Source organism: Callithrix jacchus, chromosome Y (assembly GCF_049354715.1).
Source record: "Callithrix jacchus isolate 240 chromosome Y, calJac240_pri, whole genome shotgun sequence".
Classification (NCBI taxonomy): Eukaryota; Metazoa; Chordata; class Mammalia; order Primates; family Cebidae; genus Callithrix; species Callithrix jacchus.
The window spans coordinates 9,718,004-9,738,118 of record NC_133525.1 but is presented as its reverse complement, the minus strand read 5'-3'; positions in this window follow the sequence as shown (position 1 = coordinate 9,738,118).

The window sequence follows — 20,115 nt, the reverse complement described above, 5'->3', positions numbered from 1 at the left end:
CACTGCGTTTTTTAAGAGAAAAGATTAAAATTTACAATCAGTCACATGGAAAAAGATCCTGACAAGTTAATACATATTTAGTCATTATTTATTTTGAAGACAGAGTCTTTTGTTGACAGGAGAACTTACACCGTGGTAACTTGGTTTCCCCAGAGCAAGGGCAGAGAAAAAGAGAATGAGAGAGAGGATTAAAAGACAGATTGAGGCAGGGAGATGCGAGAGAGAGAGAGGCAGAGACTGAGGGAGAGTAGCTGAGAAAGACATTGAGAATGAGACGGAGAGAGACTGAGTGAGAGAAAGGTTAACACGGAGATTGAGAGAAAAGTTGATAGACGAGAGAGAGAGAGAGAGAGACAGAGAGAGAGAGAGAGAGAGAGAGAGAGAGAGAGAGAGAGAGAGAGAGAACAAGAGGAGCAGGGGATAACTGGACGCCATGCCGACACGTTTCTTTAGAGGTGGGATCTCACTGTGTTGCCCAGGCTGGTCTTGAACTGCTGGCCTCAAGGAATCCTCTCACCTCTACTGACTAGCTGGGAACACAGGAGTGCACCACCAGGCCGAAATATATATACTTATTTATGTAATGTGTATTTATTACCATATTTATATGTATTTATATAATACATATATAATATAGTTCATATTATATAATATAACATATACTATATTATATTTTATATAAATATATATTTATATATATTTATATTTCTATATTATATATATTTCTATTTCTATATTATATATGTTTATATTTATATTTATATATAGTATAATATTTATATATATATATTTTTTTTCCATAGAGATAGGGTCTTGCTATGTTGCCCAAGCAGGTCTTAAACGCCTGACCTCAAGCAACTGTCTCACCATTCCTAACAAGCTGGGACCACTGACATGCACCACCCAGCCCAGATACAAACAGTTATTTATATAATGTGAATTTATTAACATATTTACATGTATTTATTTATATAACACTTATATAAATATACTTATATACTTATATCCTATACTTATAATATATATACTTATATACTTATATAATATATTTGACATAATATGATATATATAATATATATTATACAATACACATATACTATATGTAGTATATATAATATATAAATATATATAATAAATATATATTATATAATATGTACTTATATAATATATGATATAGTATATGCTATTTGTGACATAATATATTATATATTACTATATTATGTACATATATATACATATATTATGTATGGTTTAATATATTTACATTATATTATATATGGTATATTTTATATCATATTATATATAATATATATATATAATATATTATGTATGGTTTAATATATTTACATTATATTTTATATGGTATATTTTATATCATATTATATATAATATATATAATTTACTATAATATATATAATATAAATAATTTACTATATTATATACGATATAATATATATGATTTAATACATCATAACGATATATTATATATAATCCAGTATATTATATATGATATATTATATTATATATTATTTAATATACTATATGTGATTTAAAATATGATATGTTATATATGATTTAATATGTTATTTATATGTTATTTATAATTTAATATATTATATATAATATATATAATTTAATATATTATATATAATATGTTATATTATATATAATGTAATATGTTATGTATATGTTATATATGATTTAATACATTATATATGATTTAATATATTATATATAATTTAATATATTATATATGATATATTATATCATGTATAATGAAATATGTTATATATATATTATCTATGATTAATATATTTTATATAACATACTATATATAATTTAATACATTATATGATGTATTATATATAATTTAATATGTTATGTGTGCATTATATATTATTTGATATATTATATATTATATATAATTTAATATATTATATATATGTTATATCATGTATAATGTAATATGTTATATATGATATGTTATATATGATTTCATATATTATAGGGTATATTAAATCATATATAATATAGCATATGGTAAATTATATATGATTTTATATAACATATAGAATCATATTATATTATATATATACTTTTTATTTTTGTAGAGTTAAGCTGTTGCTATGCTGCCAGGTGGTCTTGAACTCCTGACCTGGAATCACAGGTGCACACCACGATCCCCATATACCTATGTATATATGTATGTCACATATATTTATTGCTATAAGTATATACATTATGTCCTTTGATATCATGATCATATGTGATATAATTTTGCTTGAATTCTAGAGGCAGAGGTTGCAGTGAGCCGAGATCACGCCACTGCACTCCAGCCTGGGTGACAGAGCAAGACTCCCTTTCAGAAAATATTAGTGCGGCCGGGCGCGGGGGCTCACGCCTGTCATCCCAGCACTTTGGGAGGTCGAGGCGGGCGGATCAGGACGTCAAGAGATCGAGACAATCCTGGTCAACATGGTGAAATGCTGGCTCTACTAAAAATACAAAAAGTCAGCCAGGTGTAATTGCACGTGCCTGTAGTACCAACTACTCAGGAGGCTGAGGTGGGAGGATCGCTTGAACCCTGGAGGTGGAGGCTGCAGTGAGCTGAGATGGCACCACTGCACTCCAGGCTGGGGGACAGAGCGAGACTCTAATCTCAAAGTGAATTAATAAGACCAAGACTGGGCCTTAAAATAAGTAAATAAAGCAATAATTTTATTTATTTTTGAGACAGAGTCTCACTCCGTCACCAGGCACCAGGCTAAAGTGCAATGGTGCGATCTTGGCTCACCACAACCTCCGCCTCCTGGGTTCAGGCAATTCTCCTGCCTCAGCCTGCCCAGTAGCTGGGATTACAGGTACGAGTCACCATTCCCAGCTAATATTTTGTATTTTTAGTAAAGACGGGGTTTCACCATGTCGGCTAGGATGGTCTCGATCTCTTGACGTCATGATCTGCCCACCTTGGCCTCCCAAGTTCTGGGATGACAGTCATGAGCCACCGCGCCCCAGCCCAGCAATAGTATGAATAACTTAAACATTGTAGGTTTTCTTCTGTTCACAGAGTCTGCCTCACCCTCACGGTGAATTTTAGGATATCTTTATCAGCCCACAAGAAACCGAGTTCCCATCATCAGATACCCCCTCCCCATTTCCCCCATCGTGGTCCCCCCTCCCGCCCATACTAAGCAACCACTGATCCATCTTGTTTTATCTTGAACTATTTCCCTGTTGGAAATAGACACTCGGTGCTGCAAAGAAAATATCAGGCCTGAGACAAAGGAAGTTTCAGCAATGCAGTTTTTACCTCCTGGGCTGCAGGGAGGGGACCCTGACTAGCCATCGTGCCACGAGAGTACAATGAACCAAGGAAAACACATACATGTATCCCTGAGGCACGTGGGGTCGTCCTTCCTACCGTGCCTGAGCTCCGTGGGCCAGAGCCAGACTCACCATGTAAACTAAAACCTGACTGGCTGACAACTTAAAGTGTTTCTAATCAGGTGACAGCCACGGAGAGCCGGGACCCGCCTGTGAGCACGTCCAGCTCTGATATCTCAGTGAAAGTACAAGGATGTGGAATGTCCTACGTGCCTGTGAGCTCGGCTTGTCTAACAGCCATGTAGGATTACTATGGAATACTAAGCAGCCATAAAAAGGATGAGCTCGGCGTGTCTAACTGCTACATAGGATGGGGCCCCACAGAGAGTTATTGGCACAGTTATGATTTTTTTTCAATTGTACTTTAGGTTCTGGGGTACATGTGCAGATCATGCAGGATTGTTGCATAGGTACACACATGGCTAGGTGGTTTGCTGCCTCCATCCCCCTCAACTATATCTGCCATTTCTCCCCATGTTATCCCTCCCCAAACTTCCCACTCCCAGCTACCCATTGCCTAGCCCCCTCACCACAACAGACCCCAGTGTGGGTCCCTGTGTCCATGTGTTCTCATTTTTCAACACCCACCTATGAGTGAGAACATGAGGTGTTTGCTTTTCTGTTCTTGTGTCCGTTTGCCGATAATGATGGTCTCCAGATTCATCCATGTCCCTACAAAGGACACGAACTCATCCTTTTTCATGGCTGCATAGTATTCCACGCTGTCCCTGTGCCACATTTTCCCTGTCCTGTGTATCATCTATGGGCGTTTGGGTCAGTTCCAGGTCTTTACTCTTGTCAACAGAGACACTCTCCTGAGAGCACCCATGGGCCACCTGCTGCCAGGAGGATTTATGTCACTTAATGGGGTCTTCCATTAGGCCTTTTCTCCCTGTAATTACCCTCCTTGACGCTTTCTGCATATTCTCCGGGGCACGTTTGACAGTGTAACACACCCTCCTATTTTTCCATCATTCCTGCACATCTCTCGACCCCCATTCTCCTGGGACTTTACAATTCCCACAAAATCTCAGCCACACATAATTCCCAGGAAGTATCACGTCCATTCGGTTGATTAATTACCTTTCTCTCTGGCAACTGGGTCACTGGAGAAGCTTAAATAGGGGGCTTCTGGGGTCAGGGTGGCAGAAGGGGACACATATTCAATCCGAAGAGAATTCCTCTCCCGGCTGCTCCCTGCAAAAGCCTGTTGATTTTGGCTTAGGCAGAGGACAGGACTTTCTCTCAGACACATGGGAGAGCTTTTCTGGGTGAAGGAGGAGAGAAATTCTCTTTATTTCATACTTCCTCAGCCCCCAAGAGACACTCAAACTGGGAAGATCAAGAATAGAAATAGAGGCAGGGTGCGGTGGCTCAGGCCTGTCATCCCAGCACTTTCGGAGGCCGAGGAGGGCGGATCACAGGGTCAGGAGATCGAGACCAGTCTGCCCAACATGGTGAAACCCCGTCTCTACTAAAAATACAAAAACTTAGCTGGGCACGGTGGCGTGTGTCTGTTTCCCCAGCTAATCGGGAGGCTGAGGCAGGAGAATTGCCTGAACCCGGGAGGCGGAGGTTGCAGTGAGCCGAGATTGAGCCACTGTACTCCAGCCTGGGCAGCACAACAAGACCCCTTCTCAAAAATTTAAAAAAAAAAAAAATAAAAGCAAAAGCATACATAGGAAATGCTTCTATCTAGCCTAGAGCCTACGGACATGGCTAAACTATTTTCCCCAAATTGGTGCAAAGTCACTTTCTCATCAGGAGCATCAGAGTCAGCTTCCTCAGAATTTTAACAAGTACAATAGTTTAAATAACCAGCAAATGTGCAGCAGCCAATGTCTCTAAACACACAAGAGGTTGGGTGACCAGGGGGATAGGGGAGGACATTTCTTTCTTTTCCTTATTCTTTTTTTTTTTTTTTTTGAGACGAAGTTTTGTTCTTGTTACCCAGGCTGGAGAGCAATGGCGCGATCTTGGTTCACCGCAACCTCCACCTCTCAGGTTTAGGCAATTCTCCTGACTCAGCCTCCCGAGTAGCTGGAATTACAGGCACATACCATCATGCCCAGCTGATTTTTTGTATTTTTAGTAGAGATGAGGTTTCACCTTGTTGGGCAGACTGGTCTCGAACTCCTGACCCTGTGATCCACCCTCCTCAGCCTCCGAAAGTGCTGGGATTACAGGCCTGAGCCGCCGCACCCGTCCCATCCCCATTACTTCTTAAATTCTATTTCTATTTCTATTCTATTCGATTCTATTCTATTCTATTCGATTCTATTCTATTCTATTCTATTCTATTCTAATTTATTTGAGACACAGTTTTGCTCTTGTTACCCAGGCTAGAGTGCAATGGCATGATCTCGGCTCACCACAACCTCCGCCTCCTGGGTTCAGGCAATTCTCCTGCCTCAGCCTCCCGAGTAGCTGAGATTACAGGCACCTTCCATTATCCCCAGTTAATTTCTTGTATTTTTAGTAGAGACTAGGGTTTCTCCATGTTGGCCAGGCTGGTCTCGAACTCCCAACCTCAGGTGATCCTCCCGCCTCGGCCACTCAAAGTGCTGGGATGACAAGCGTTAGCCACAGAAACATCTGAGTCACTGTCTGAGGGCTCTGCCTGACCCTTGGGGACTGGGACCCACCTCTCTGTAGACCTACCTCCCCGCAGCACATGACCCAGCCCTCCCCCACGACCCCCTTTTCAACATCTTCCCAGTGTGGATGAACTGCAGAGATAATCGCCAAGAGCAGAGTCAGAGGGTTGGGGGAGGACGGGGGAGAGAGAATGAGACAAAGAGAGAGAGAGAGAGAGACAGAGAGAGAAAGAGAGAGAGAGAAAGAGAGAGAGAGAATCAAGACTCAAAATTACCTATCACTGCTGGCTTGTGACAGGTGACCTGCATCTGCTAATTAATTCCACACTCGGGCCAGACACGGATTTTTTTTTCCTCTGTCTCTCTCTCTCGACAGCAAAGACCCGGGTGTCTCTTCATCCTGTTTCTAGGACGTCCTGGAAAATTCCAGAAGCGGGAGGCTTCGACCCCTTATCTCCAAGCACCTGTGGACTCCCTAAGTTCACCAGGGAATTCAGACGGGGTTTCACCATGTCATCCAGTCTTGTCTCGAACTCCCGACCTCAGGCGATCCACTTTCCTCAGCCTTCCAAGTAGCTGGAGTTAGAGGTACCTCCCACCGCACCTGGCTAATTTTCTTTTCTTTTCTTTTTAGTAGAGACGGGGTTTCACCACGTCATCCAGGCTGGTCTCAAACTCCCGACCTCAGCCGATCCCCCTGCCTCAACCTCCCAAAGCGCTGGGATGGCAGATGGGAGCCACCTTCCCTGCCCACCTGCCCAGATTCCGGCTGCATCCTGAAAAAGCTGCCAGACAAAGGGCCCCACAGTAAATAAATAAAAAATAACGCTTGGTGGAGACCGCCCTCCTACAAGGATGTCGGCTGCATCCCAGGGACAGGTTTCCAGGGTAACTGTTTTCCTTACCTGACATGTTGCTGAAGCCCGGGGGGGGGGTCTGGGCTGGACCAGCTGGTGCTGAGGCTGAACACCCCATGCCCAGGATACCCTCCCACGTCAGCTGCGCCTCCTGAAATGTGTCAGAAAACATTACATCAGGAGGGAAAGGCCGGTGTTTGTGGATTCCCACAGATTTCTAGATAATCAGGTCCTCAGTGGCAGCCTGATGGCAGAGACGGGTGGAAGAGGTGTGATTGTTGGGGGGTGGGGGGTGTGGGGGTCAGTGACCTGGGCTTGGTGGGGAGAGGAGGAGGCTGAGATTCCCACACACACGTGGAAGGTTTATTGGGCTAAAATATATGCAAAATTAGCCGAGTGTGAGGATGGGCGCCTGTAATGCCAGCTTCTCGGGAGGCTGAGGCCGGAGAATCGCTTGAACCCGGGAGGCAGAGGTGGCAGTGAGCCACGATCATGGCACTGCCCTCCAGCCTGGACAACACAGTGAGGTGACGTCTCAAAATACATAGGTAAATACATAAATAAAGAGGTAGATAGACACATAGAGAAATAGGTAGGTAGATTTTTACATGGATACATACATACATACATAGACATGAAGATAGATAGATAGATACATAGAAAGACACATAGATAGATGATAGATAGATAAATAGACAGACACATAGATAGATACATATATACATATATAGACATGTAGATAGATGATAGACATATAGATGAACAGATAGATACATAGATAAATACATAGACAAACATATAGATAGATACATAGACAGATACATATGTACATACATAGACGTGTAGATAGATGATCAATACATAGATAGACACACAGATGGATAGATAGGTAGACACGTAGATGGACAGATAGATACATAGATAGATAAATAGACACGTGGATAGATACATAGATAGATGGATAGATAGATACATACATACATATATAGACACGTATGTATATATACACATATGTATATAGATAGACACATAGATAGATAGATAGATAGATAGATAGATAGATAGATAGATACATAAATAGATACATAGATAGATACATAGATAGATGGATGGATTCCTTTTAGTTGATTTTTATTTCAGGTGGAATGTCTATGAATTGAGGTACTCTAATTTCTTTTTAAATTTATTTATTATTCTTCGAGTTCTGGGGCACATGTGCAGAGCATGCAGAATTGTTACACAGGTAGACACATGCCAGGGTGGTTTGCTGCACCCATCAACGCGTCATCTACATTAGATAGGTCTCCTAATGCTGCCCCTCCACAATCCCCCCACCCCCTGCTGTCCCTTTCCTAGCCCCCCACCCCCTGCTGTACCTCCCCTAGCTCCCCACACCCTGCTATCCCTCCCATAGCTCCCCACCCCCTGCTTTCCTTCCCCAATCTCCCCACCCCTGCTGTCCTTCCCCAATCTCCCCACCCCTGCTACTCCTCCCCTAACCCCAACCCCACACAGGCCCGAGTTTGTGATGTTCCCCTCCCTGTGTCCATGTGTTCTAATTGTCCAACGCCTCCTTATGAGTGAGAACATGTGGTGTTTGGTTTTCTGTTCTTGTGTCCATTTGTTGAGAATGATGGTTTCCAGCTGCATCCATGTCCCTGCAAAGGACAGGAACTCATCCTTTTTCATGGCTGCATAGTATTCCATGGTGTGTAGGTGCCACATTTTCCCAGTCCAGTCTATCATCAATGGGCATTTGGGTTGGTTCCAGGTCTTTGCTATTGTAAACAGTGCTTCAATGAACATGCGTGTGCACGTTTTGTAACCTTGACCCTCTGCTGACCTGTAAACCATGCTGGAGGTGAAAAAGCGTCGAATTTCAAATACCGGCTCAGGAGGACGAGAGTTACATAGGAACCTTTATAACAAATACACGTCTACTGGGCCTGGTGGCTCCGTAATCCCAGTCCTTTCGGAGGGCGAGTCAGGAGGAACGCTTGAGGCCAGGAGTTGAAGACCAGCCTCACCAACAGCAGAAAACCCCCATCTCTATAAAAGAAGAAAAATACAAAACTGATTGGTCCGACGCACTTGGGAGGCTGAGGTAGGAGGATCGCTGGAGCCTGGGAGGTGGAGGCTGCGGTGAGCTCAGATTGCACCACTGAACTCCAGCCTGGGCGACAGAGCAAGACCTTGTTGAAATAAACATTTTTTTGTTTCTTCTTGAGACGGAGTCTCACGCTGTCACCCAGGCTGGAGCACACTGGTGTGATCTCGGCTCACTGCAGCCTCCACCTCCCGGGTTCAAGCAATTCTCCCACCTCACCCTCCTGAATACCTAAGACCACAGGCACGCACCACCTCACCCAGGTAATTTTTGTATTTTTAGAAGAGATGGGGTTTCACTGTGTTGGCCAGGCTGGTCTCGAACTCCTTACCTTGTGATCCGACCGCCTCGGTCTCCCAAAATGCTGGGATCACAGGCTGCAGTCATCTCGCCCGGCCAGAAATAAATAAACGAATTGAACGAACACTCCTCTGTCATCACCGTCACACCCCAAAAAGCATGTCTCTAGGGCCAGGCGCGGTGGCTCACGGCTGGCATCCCAGTACTTTGGGAGACTGAGGCGGGTGGATCACGAGGTCAAGAGATCGAGACCATCCCGGTCAACACGGTGAAACCCAATCTCTACTAAAAATACAAAACATTAGCTGGGCATGGTGGCGCATGCCTGTAATCCCAGCTACTGGGGAGACTGAGGCAGGAGAATTGCCTGAACCCAGGAGGCGGAGGGTGCGGTGAGTTGAGATCACGCCACTGCACTCCAGAGTGGGTGAGAAGAGCGAAACTCCGTCTCAAAAAAGAAAAACCTGTATGATCATAAATCCCAGCTATAGAGTTTGACCGTCCACCATGACCGGCTAATTTTTGTATTTTTAGTAGAGACCGGGTTTCACCATGTTGGCCAGGCTGGTCTCGAACTCCCGACCTCAGGGGATCCTCCGGCCTCGGCCTCCCAAAGTGCTGGGATGACTCTATTTCCATGTAACGTCCGATTCACAGGTGCTCAGTGGGATTTGTGTTTTCCGGGGCCACCAGTGTGAATGGTCCCAGGTGTCCTCCCCCCAAAAACACCCCTGGACGGTCCTACCCTATTTCAACACCATGAAATAACAGACTGACTGCTGGCAACTCGACCCACCCTTCACCACCACGGTCCTGCCAGGATGATGATTTTTCCAGAGGCACCCTGGGCACCATCTGTGCTCACTGTTTTGGGGCGCAGGCCGCCAGGGCGAGACCAAGGACACGCAGGTCTCCATCCTGGTGACATATTGGCCCGAAAGTGGAGAGAGGACTCAGGGCACATTTCTCTTGGATTCCAGAGGGGGTTGGTAAGGTGGGGGGGAGGTCAAAGGCATTTCCTGTCCACACAGCAGGTGGCCATGGGCGCGTGGCGTACAAGGCATGGTTCTTAGGGGAGTCTGCCTGGCTCAGACCCTGACTTCTGCTTTTGGGGATGTTCTGCCTCCCATGAGAACTTGGCCCCAGTGAGAACAAGTGTGGAAGGATGGGGGTGCCATGGGGGTGCCATTAGTTGGCCGGAGGTGGGGGCCACGGAGAGTGCAGGGACAGGGCGGTCCGGGGGTCCAGACCCCTCCGGGACCCCGAGGCATGGTCTGCTGGTTTGCGGGGGGGAGGGGGAACGGAGTGTAATGGCCCAGGGCTCCTTCTGCCCCGGGTCAGCACACATGGTTTCCATTACCCCGGAGCTTGTCAGAAAGAAGCAATTTCCTCTCCACTGCGGCGTCTACGCTGGGACGGCGGGTCCTGCCCTGTCTCCGGCTTTTCTCCTCCCCTCGCCGTCTGCTGCGTTTTCCTCTTTGTGTCTCTGACTCTCTCCTGTTCTCCTTCTGTTCTTCTTTATCTCTCCCTCTGTCTCTTTTCTCCCTCTGACTCTGTCTGTGTTCCCTTCTCCTTCCTTCTCTGTCTTTGTTCTTTTTTCTTTTTCTTTTTTTCTCTCTCTCTGTCTTCTCTCTGTCTCTCTCTCTGTCTGTCTTTGTCTCTCTCTGTCTCTTTCTCTCTCTGTGTGTCTCTGTCTCTTCTCTCCTGTCTCTTTCTCTTTCTGTTTCTCTGTCTGTCTGTCTCTGTCTCTCTCTCTTTCTCTCTTTATCTCTCTCTCTGTCTCTCTCTCTTTCTCTCTTTCTGTCTCCCTCTTCCTCTCTTTCTCTCTTTCTGTCTCGCTCTCTTTCTGTCTCGCTCTCTTTCTCTCTCTTTCTCTCTCTCTCCTTACCTCTCTGTCTTCTTCTTTCTCTATCTCCATTTCTGTTTTTATCTGTATCTCTACCTGTATCTCCATTTCTATTATTATTTCTGTCTCTAAGTTGACCTTCTCTATCTCCATCTCTGTATCTATCTCTATCTCTATTATTATTTCTATTGAAGGTCCTTGACACTTGTGAATTAGACATTTTTAAACATCCAGAAATATGCATTTAAGTTTACGTGACTCATACAAATATTTAATAGATAAAAGTAGTTTAAAATTGTTCAATACAAAAACTTACATGGTACTCAGAGAGGAGACCCTCTCCACTCCTCCAGCTTCCTGGCCTCAACCTCCTCCTTCTGCCCTCTGGATGGAATGAAGGGTGAGAAAATAAATAAAATTCCAAACAGTTGGTAAAATGACTCCCTTTATAGTTCACAGAGTCTCTGCTATCCGTAAGCATTGAAAGATTTGCAAATGAATGTTATCTGTCATGGCTGAAGCCCAGCACTGGGTCACCACCACTACCACATCTGCACGGTCCAGTCTCCATCCTGGAAACACCCCTGCCAACTAATAATTTTCTGGTCTTTTCTCTCTAAGCCCCCTCCCCTGCGTGTTCATGCTCAAGCTGCATATGAATTAGGCAATCAGTGAAGCCAAAAGTTTGTAAGGTTGGATATTCAGTAAATACCCCGTGACATAGTTTCCCCTTTAGCGTTGTAAGCCTGTAAAGGAAGAGACAAGCTACTTCTCGAGGAGTTTAGTGAATGAGGCTGTAGCGCCCCACAGCTCCCAGCCAAATAAAAAGCCACTTCCTTTTTCAGTTCAATGTTCAAGAGGCTTCTTCATCATCACTCCTGCTTCATTTTGGTACACTGACCTCACAGGAGGCAGAAGAGGACACGCAGACACAGAGGAGAGGGTCCTGTGGAGATGGAGGCAGAGAATGAAGTGATGGGGCCACAAGCCTTCTGACTAGCTGGGAGTACAGGTGTGTAGTCCCACAGGTACTAGGACTAGAGGCTCTTTCTACTATCTTTTTGTTTTTTTCTTTTTTAAGAAATGTGGTTGTTCCTATATTCCTTAAGCTTCTTTTGGAATCCTGGCTTTAAGATCTTTCTGTCATGGCCCTGCAAAGTGCTGGAATTAGGTGAGAGCCAGTGCATCCGGCTAGAGCCTCATATTTTTTGGTAGTATCAGCATGGTTTGCTTCTCAAAGCAAACCCCACTTTCAGAAGAAAACCCCACTGGAGAGGTGTTACACCTTCTGATAGAGTCAGCTTTGAAAGGTCCATTTGTCTCTTACTTCGCTTCCTGATATGTGGAAGGGCAGCAAATCCTGTCCGTAAAATTTACAGTTACTGAAGCCTGCCACATGAAGGTAACAGAGAACATGATGACCTCTTTGTACGGTGCATCTGAAAGAAAACTCAAAAATGTGTCTGGGTGTGGTGGCTGACACCTGTAGTCCCAGCAGGTTGAGAGGACGGGGCAGGTGGATTATTGAGGTCAGGTGTTCGAGGCCAGCCAGCACTCCTGAACAAACCCTGTGTCCAATAAAAATACAAACATTAGAGGCCGGGTGTGTTGGATCCCTCTTGTAACCCCAGCACTTTGGGAGGCTGAGGTGGGTGGATCACCGGAGGTCAGGAGTTTGAGACAAGGCTGACCAACAAGGTGAAACCCTGTCTCTACTAAAAATACAAAAATTAGCCGGCCGTAGTGGTGAGTCCCTGTAATTCCGGCTCCTTCACACGCTGAGGCAGGAGAACGCTTGAAGCAGGGAAGAAGATGTTGCAGTGAGCCGAGATTGTATCTCACAGGTTATTTTCTGTTTCCCATTCTATTAAATTCTTATGAACGAATTTCACATGGAGATGATTTAGGAAAAATACTCCTATGGTCAGGGTATCATAGACACTTTTTGTATAAACCGCGTCTCACTTGTCTCTGAAAATAACATGCAGTGGAGCGAGCTAGCAAGCTCACTGCAGACTGGTCCTCATCTCCTTAAGCTACATCCCAAAAAGTAGGAGGTACACTGACGCACAATGTCAGGCAGCACCGGGTTGGCTTCCAGCCTCCTGGAACAGCGCATGTGGGGAAGGAGAGCCCAGAGGCAGGACCAGAGTGTCAGGACGGTGAGGGGGTAATGGGTGCGGGATACGGAGGGGAACTGAGGCCAGGATCCTCTAGAGAGGAGGGCAGCTGGCTTGCCAGTGCCGTGAGAGCAGATGGTCCAGGCCAGGAGACAAGGACAGCACTCGCAAGGGAGAACAGCAGTGCCAAGGATGCTTCATGGCCAGCAGAGAGTCCAAGGGCACATTTCGCTGACAAAGGAGTAATGGGAGTCCACATGCCCATGCCAGCCCCTGAACCACCCCTGTTCCCTGTGCCTGTTTCCAGCAAACTCACCACAAAAACGCAAGTGACTCAGGACACAGGTTTACCGTGCACAAGGCTGCTGTCCTCTGTCGGTGCTGCACACAAAGCAGTGTAGGCCCAGAACAGTATCAGCTCTCTCTGTTGCGCCCATGTGAGCCCAGTGGGGAGCACCGGACACAGCCCTGCAGTCCCTGCGACCCACAGCGATTCCCTCCTGGGGAAATGCCTACCCCTCAGGGAGACCAGGAGAAGAGGACACGGCACACCCAGTCAGCAGCTGAGCCTGTCTGGCACACAGCAATGCAGGGGCCACCTGCAGGTCAGGAATGCTGAGGAAGCAGCAGCCTTACAACAGACAACACCACCCCTGCTTCCTGCTGTCCACTTCTTCTGCACCCTGCCCCTGGTCAGTGCAGGCTCTCTCAGCCTGGCTCCATCAGCCCCCAAAACCACCACAGCCATGACGGTGTGCCCCCAACACAGGGAAGAGGCAGAGGACCAGCATGGGAAGGTGCCAGGCCAAAGGGCTGGAGGATAGCCCTGCCCCACACTCTCCAGCTCTTGCAAAGCTCCAGGGTGTTTGCTGGCACGCCCACCACCCAATCATCTGGAGGCTCCTTGGCCAGAGGCAGACTGTGCAGCACACCCAGATGTCAACCTGCATCAGAAACCATGATGAATTCCTGCACAGCTGCATGCTGGGTTTGCAGGTCCAGTAGGGGGAGCCTGTTTCTGGGGGAGGGGTCCGAGCTCTGGGTCCCATTGAGGTCCCCCTGGTTGGATGGAAGGCGGGTTCAGCGGGAGAGCTGGGAATGAGGGAACACATGCTTCGCTCTGGCTAGTGGGCCACCTCAGCCCAGCTTGGTGGGCGAAATGGGCCCTTTGAGTCCCACCTCTTTCTCTTCCTTGGCAGGTAGGTGGAGAAACTCAACCACCCCAGGTGCCGGCGCCAGAACAAAGTTTTCCATTTGTCACAAACTTTCCTTCCACAGGGAAGTAATCATTAAGGAGTATGGCATTGGCAACCATGGTAATGAGTGCCTCCGGCCTGGTAGGGGAGGTGGTGTGAGGGAGGTCAGGCCTCCCATGAGCCTTGCCGACTCCTCTCCCTCCTGGATACAAGGTATCTGGTTCCACTTCAGTCCAGTGCTTCTTGGGTCATGAAGCTCAAGCCCCCACCTGCAGGCAGGACATCGCCTGTGTGAGCTTCTTCAGCTGTTTGGCTGACTGTGACTGCCCAGGGTCTGGAGGGATTTCTCAGGTGGGGCCACCGTGAGGCATCATGGGAAAGCACCTTGCTGGTTGGTCACTCTTTGGCCCCTGGGGAATTGGCTTTCCACCATGACCCCACCTGTCCTGGACCCATTTCTGCAGTCCCCCAAATCATCAGTCAGGGCCTGGGGCTCAATCCCCTACTGCACTACCTGAGGCATTTAGACCCTCAGAGAGAGGCAACAGGGAGGAGGCCAGGTGAGCTCCCCAGGGCTCTGCTCTGAGAGGCCAAAAAATGGGTCAAAGAGAACTATGGCTAAGGTGACCTTTATGTCAATCAGCTAAACACTAATAATACAAAAATCTTTGGGGCATGGTGGTGCACTCTCATCATCCTGGCTCCTCAGGAGGCTGAGGCAGGAGAATCTCTAGAACCCAAAGGAACAAGAAAGCAGAGAGCCAATATCCTGACACTGCACTCCAACCTGGAGTGAGACTACATCCCAAAATAAATAAAGACGTGAGAAGAAAGAAAGGAAGGAAGAAAGAGAAAGAAAGAAAGAAAGAAAGAAAGAAAAAAGAAAGAAAGAGAGAGAGAGAAAGAAAGAAAGAAAGAAAGAAAGAAAGAAAGAAAGAAAGAAAGAAAGAAAGAAAGAAAGAAGAAACTGGGTCACAAATAATTGGAGCCAAGCAAGGTGACCATTATCTAAACCTGTCCTTGATTTCGTCCTGGGGGTTCATTCTTGTAGACTCATCAAATGGAGAGGCCATCGCAGGTGGATCACCTGAGGTGAAGATTTCACGACCAGCATGGACACCATGGTGAAACCTCATCTGTACTAAGAAAAAAAAAATTACCTGGGTGTGGTGGTGGGCACCTGAGATCTCAGCTGCCCAGGAGACTGAGGCATCAGAATCACCTGAACTTGAAAGGCAGAGACTGCAGTGACCCGAGATTGGGCCACTGCACTCCTGCCTGGATGACACAGCCAGACACTGTCCCAAACTAACAAACGAAAAACGTGGCTAGAATTTATTCTCAGAGTCATGGTACCTGATCTTATGCCCCTCTGAACGCTGAGCAGATGGAAATACCATAGTGGAAGGTGCCTGTAATCCCAGATACTCTGAAGGCTGAGGTGAGAGAATCCCTTGAGCCCAGGAGATTCAGGCTGCAGTGAGCCGAGATTGCACTACTGCACTCCAGCCTGCATGACAGAGTGAGACCCCGCCTCAAAAAATAAATAAATAAATTAAAATTCCATTTGAGGGAGAAGTTAATTAAAGTCCACACTTCAGCTTTGAAATTACTCCCAAATCCTTTTTATTTTATGATTTGGGACAGTGTCTGGCTCTGTCACCCAAGCTGGTGTGCAGTGCCTTTATCTAGGCTCTCTGCAAATCCACTGCCTCCTAAAGAAGATTCTCTTGCTTCTGCCTGTAGAGTAGCTGTCATTATTCGTTCCTGGCAACACACACGGTTAATTTCTGTAGTCTTTTAGGAGAAATGCGGTTTCACCACGTTGAGCAGGTTGACCTCGAACTCCTGACCTCAAGTAATCTGGCTGCCTTGGCCTCCCAAAGTGCTGGGATTATAGGTGTGAGCCACTGCGCCCGGCCTCCAGTTGGCATATCTTGCTGTTAGGTTTGAGCCTGAATGAGCCCAATTTGACAATAAAGGATGGCAGTATCTCTTTCCAGATGCAGAGAGTGTCACAAATGAATTGAAATTGATCTTCAGTATTCTAGGCAGTCGAATGTATTCTGGTTTTCAATTTTGACTAATCTGGTACGTTTGACTAATCTTTTTGTTTTTTAGATAAAATCGCAATTGCACATCTCACGAGTGCCAAAGAAAACGCATGTTTATATTTTCCAACAAATTATGACATTTTTGTGGTAGAAGTATCATGTACCAGAAAATCAAACCTTCTTTGTAAAATCTCAAATGCATATTATAGTTAGCATACATGCCCATTGCTGTCCAGTCATGAGGTAATTGACGTTGATTCAAGTTCAGTCTCTAAGAATGTGTAACAGCTGTTCAGCGGGTTTTTCTATTTCAGGTAATAGTATTTGTTTATTTATTTTTGGAGACAGGAGGTTCTCACTCTCACCCAGGCAGAAGTGCATTGGTGTGAACTGAAGCCACATTGCAGCCTCAGACTCCTGGACCGAAACAATTCTCTTGCCACAGCCTCCTGAGTACCTGGGAGTACAGGTGTGTAGTCTCACGGGTACTAGGACTAGACGCTATGTCTAATTTTCTTTGATTGTTATTGGTTTTATTTTTTAAAGAAAGGTGGTTGTTGCTATATTGCTTAGGCTTCTTTTGAACTTCTGGCTTTGAGATCTTTCGGTCTCGGCCCCCCAGAGTGCCGGAATCAGGCGAGAGCCAGTGCATCTGGCTAGAACTTCCTATTTTTTGGTAATATCAGCGTGGTTTGCTTCTCAAAGCAAACCCCACTTTCAGAAGGAAACCCCCACTGGAGAGGTGTTACACATTGTTGGAGAGTCAGCTTTGAAAGGTCCATTTATCTCTTCCTTCAACTTACAGATATGCGGAAATGCAGCAAATCCTGTCCGTATAATTTACACTTACTGATGACTTCCAAGTGAAGGTATCAGAGCACATGATGAGTTCCTTGTACAGTGCATCTGAAAAAAAACTCAAAAATGTGGTTGGGTGAGTTAGCTGACGACTGTAGTCCCAGGAGGTTGGGAGGCAGAGGCAGGTGGATTATTGGGGTCAGGCGTTCGAGGCCAGCCAGGACCCCGAGAAGAAACCCTGTCTCCTCTAAAAATACAAACATTAGAGGCCGGGTGCGTTGGATCACTCTTGTAACCCCAGCACTTTGGGAGGTTGAGGTGGATGGATCGCCTGAGGTCAGGAGTTTGAGACAAGGCTGACCAACATGGTGAAAGCCTGTCTCTACTAAAAATACAAAAATTAGCCGGCCGTAGTGGTGAGTCCCTATAATTCCGGCTACTTCACACGCTGAGGCAGGAGAACGCTTGAAGCAGGGAAGAAGATGTTGCAGTGAGCCGAGATTGTATCTCACAGGTTATTTTCTGTTTCCCATTCTATTAAATTCCTATGAACGAATTTCACATGGAGATGGTTTAGGAAAAATACTCCTATGATCAGAGTATCATAGACAGTTTTTGTTTAAAACGTGTCTCCCTGGCCTCTGAAAATAACCTGCAGTGGAGCGGGCTAGTAAGCTCACTGCAGACTGGTCCTCATCTCTTTAAGATATCCTGCTGCCTTAGCATCCAAAAAAGAGGAGGTACACTGATGCACAATTAAATGCAGCCATTTCTGCCTATTTCCTAGAGACTCTATTTGTCCATGTCGCCCAGCCTTTGTCTCAAATGCCTCAGGTGAAGCGCAATGCCTGCCTCAGCCTTGCAAAGTGCTGCCATTAAGGACCCGAGTTACCACACCTGGACAGACACTATATCTTGATTTGCCACTGTGAAGACACACAAGACTAGGGAGTTTTATCATTTTATTTAATCTTCAGATTTCTACGCTGTATGTGAACGAAAATGCAACATCATAACATGAATAACCCACCCGAAGGTCAAAGGTGCTAACTTCTCTCTTCTGAAATTATTTGCACATTTTTACCCTAAAAAACAAATCTGGTCCAATTTTCTCATGAAAATACTTCCTTCCACAGATTAGTTTGTTACCTCTAAACGCTACGGATTATAAGAGTTCTGTTTCAATGGAAAACTAAAGAGCACTCACGTAAGCATTCTTACATGTTTAGTAGTTATTTGTATCTTTGAATAGCATATTCATCCATGAATTAGATTTTTATTCATTATATATTCCATTTCATCAGGCGGTGTGATCCAGTAAATTAATTGGTTTACCTACTGGGGTCCAAATCTTTTTATCTGATAGCATCATTGGGTTTCTCCACCACCATTTTTATTTTGATTACCAGATAATTTCTTGAACCTTTAAGCAATCTGGACTCTGAAACTTTATGCCGATTTATTGTACACTTAACTGTCCCAAAGTGACGACTTTTAAAGCACTCCTGTCCATAGTAAATTAAACCCGATAGGCTGAGCATAGGGGAAAGCTGACAGGCTTTGCATGCTGGCTTATGCCTGTATTAATAGCACTTTGGGAGACAGAAGAGGGTGGATCCTGATTGAAGGGAAGACCATTCCCAACAGGGTGAAATGGTCTCTGTACAAATTACAAAATACTAGCCAGCTGACAGACACCTGAAATCCCACTTACTAAAGATGCAGAGGGAGAAACATAGCTTGAAAACAATACGTGGAGATGGCAATGAGCTAAGTTCAAGCCACTGCACCCTAGCTTCAGTGACAATGCTAGTCTGCGTCACAAAAGAAATATATGAACAAGTCAATAAAATAAAAATAACTTCACAAAACACCAGCCCTTCTGGATCATACGTATTTGTGAGAATGTATTGCTACACACTTATTTATAACCATTGCAAGTATTTCAAGAAATAATTAATGTTAGTTCATGAAAGACATTGATTTTCCAATTTTTCGGAACGATTAATATCATTAAGCTATGTATTTAGGAAATTTAGCTGGCTCACTTTTGAGTAAGGTGGAAATAGTTTTTCATAACCATTGTGCCCTCTAGTCACAGAATGCTACAAGAAGAATGTTCTGGGTACCTTCAACTTCAGCAACAAAACCCACCTAATGCTTTCCTTTATCCTTTAGTATCCCTTAAAGGGCAAATCGTTTAGTTTGAGATTAGTTCAGTAGTCTTTCTGAAGCCTTCTGAAAATTAACCTTTTGATGTGTCCAATGTGTTGGGGTTACAGGAGTGAGCCACCTGGCCTGGCCAAAACCGCTACATTTTTCTTTGAGACACATTCTCACCCTGTCCCCCAGGTGGAAGTGCAGCAGTGTAATCCTAGCTCACTGCAACGTCCGCCTCCTGAGTTCAAGCAGTTCTCCTGACTCGGCCTCCAGAGTAGCTGCGACTACAGCCATGTGCCACCATGCCTGCCTAATTTTCTGTATTTTTATTAGAGACTGGCTTTCACTCTGTAAGCGAGGATGGTTTCAATCCCCTGATCTTGTGGTCCACTGGCTTAGGCCTCCCAAAGAGGTGGGCCGCCTGCTGAGTTCAAGCAGTTCTCCTGACTCAGCCTCCAGAGTAGCTGCGACTACAGCCGTGTGCCACCATGCCTGCCTAGTTTTCTGTATTTTTATTAGAGACTGGCTTTCACCCTGTAAGCGAGGATGGTTTCAATCTCCTGACCTTGTGGTCCACTTGCTTAGGCCTCCCAAAGTGCTGGGAATACAGGGATAAACTAAAGAAACACAGCCCAGGTAGGAAACCTGTACACATTCCAACGGAATCTGGACAGAGATGCCTAGTCTTGTTTCAGC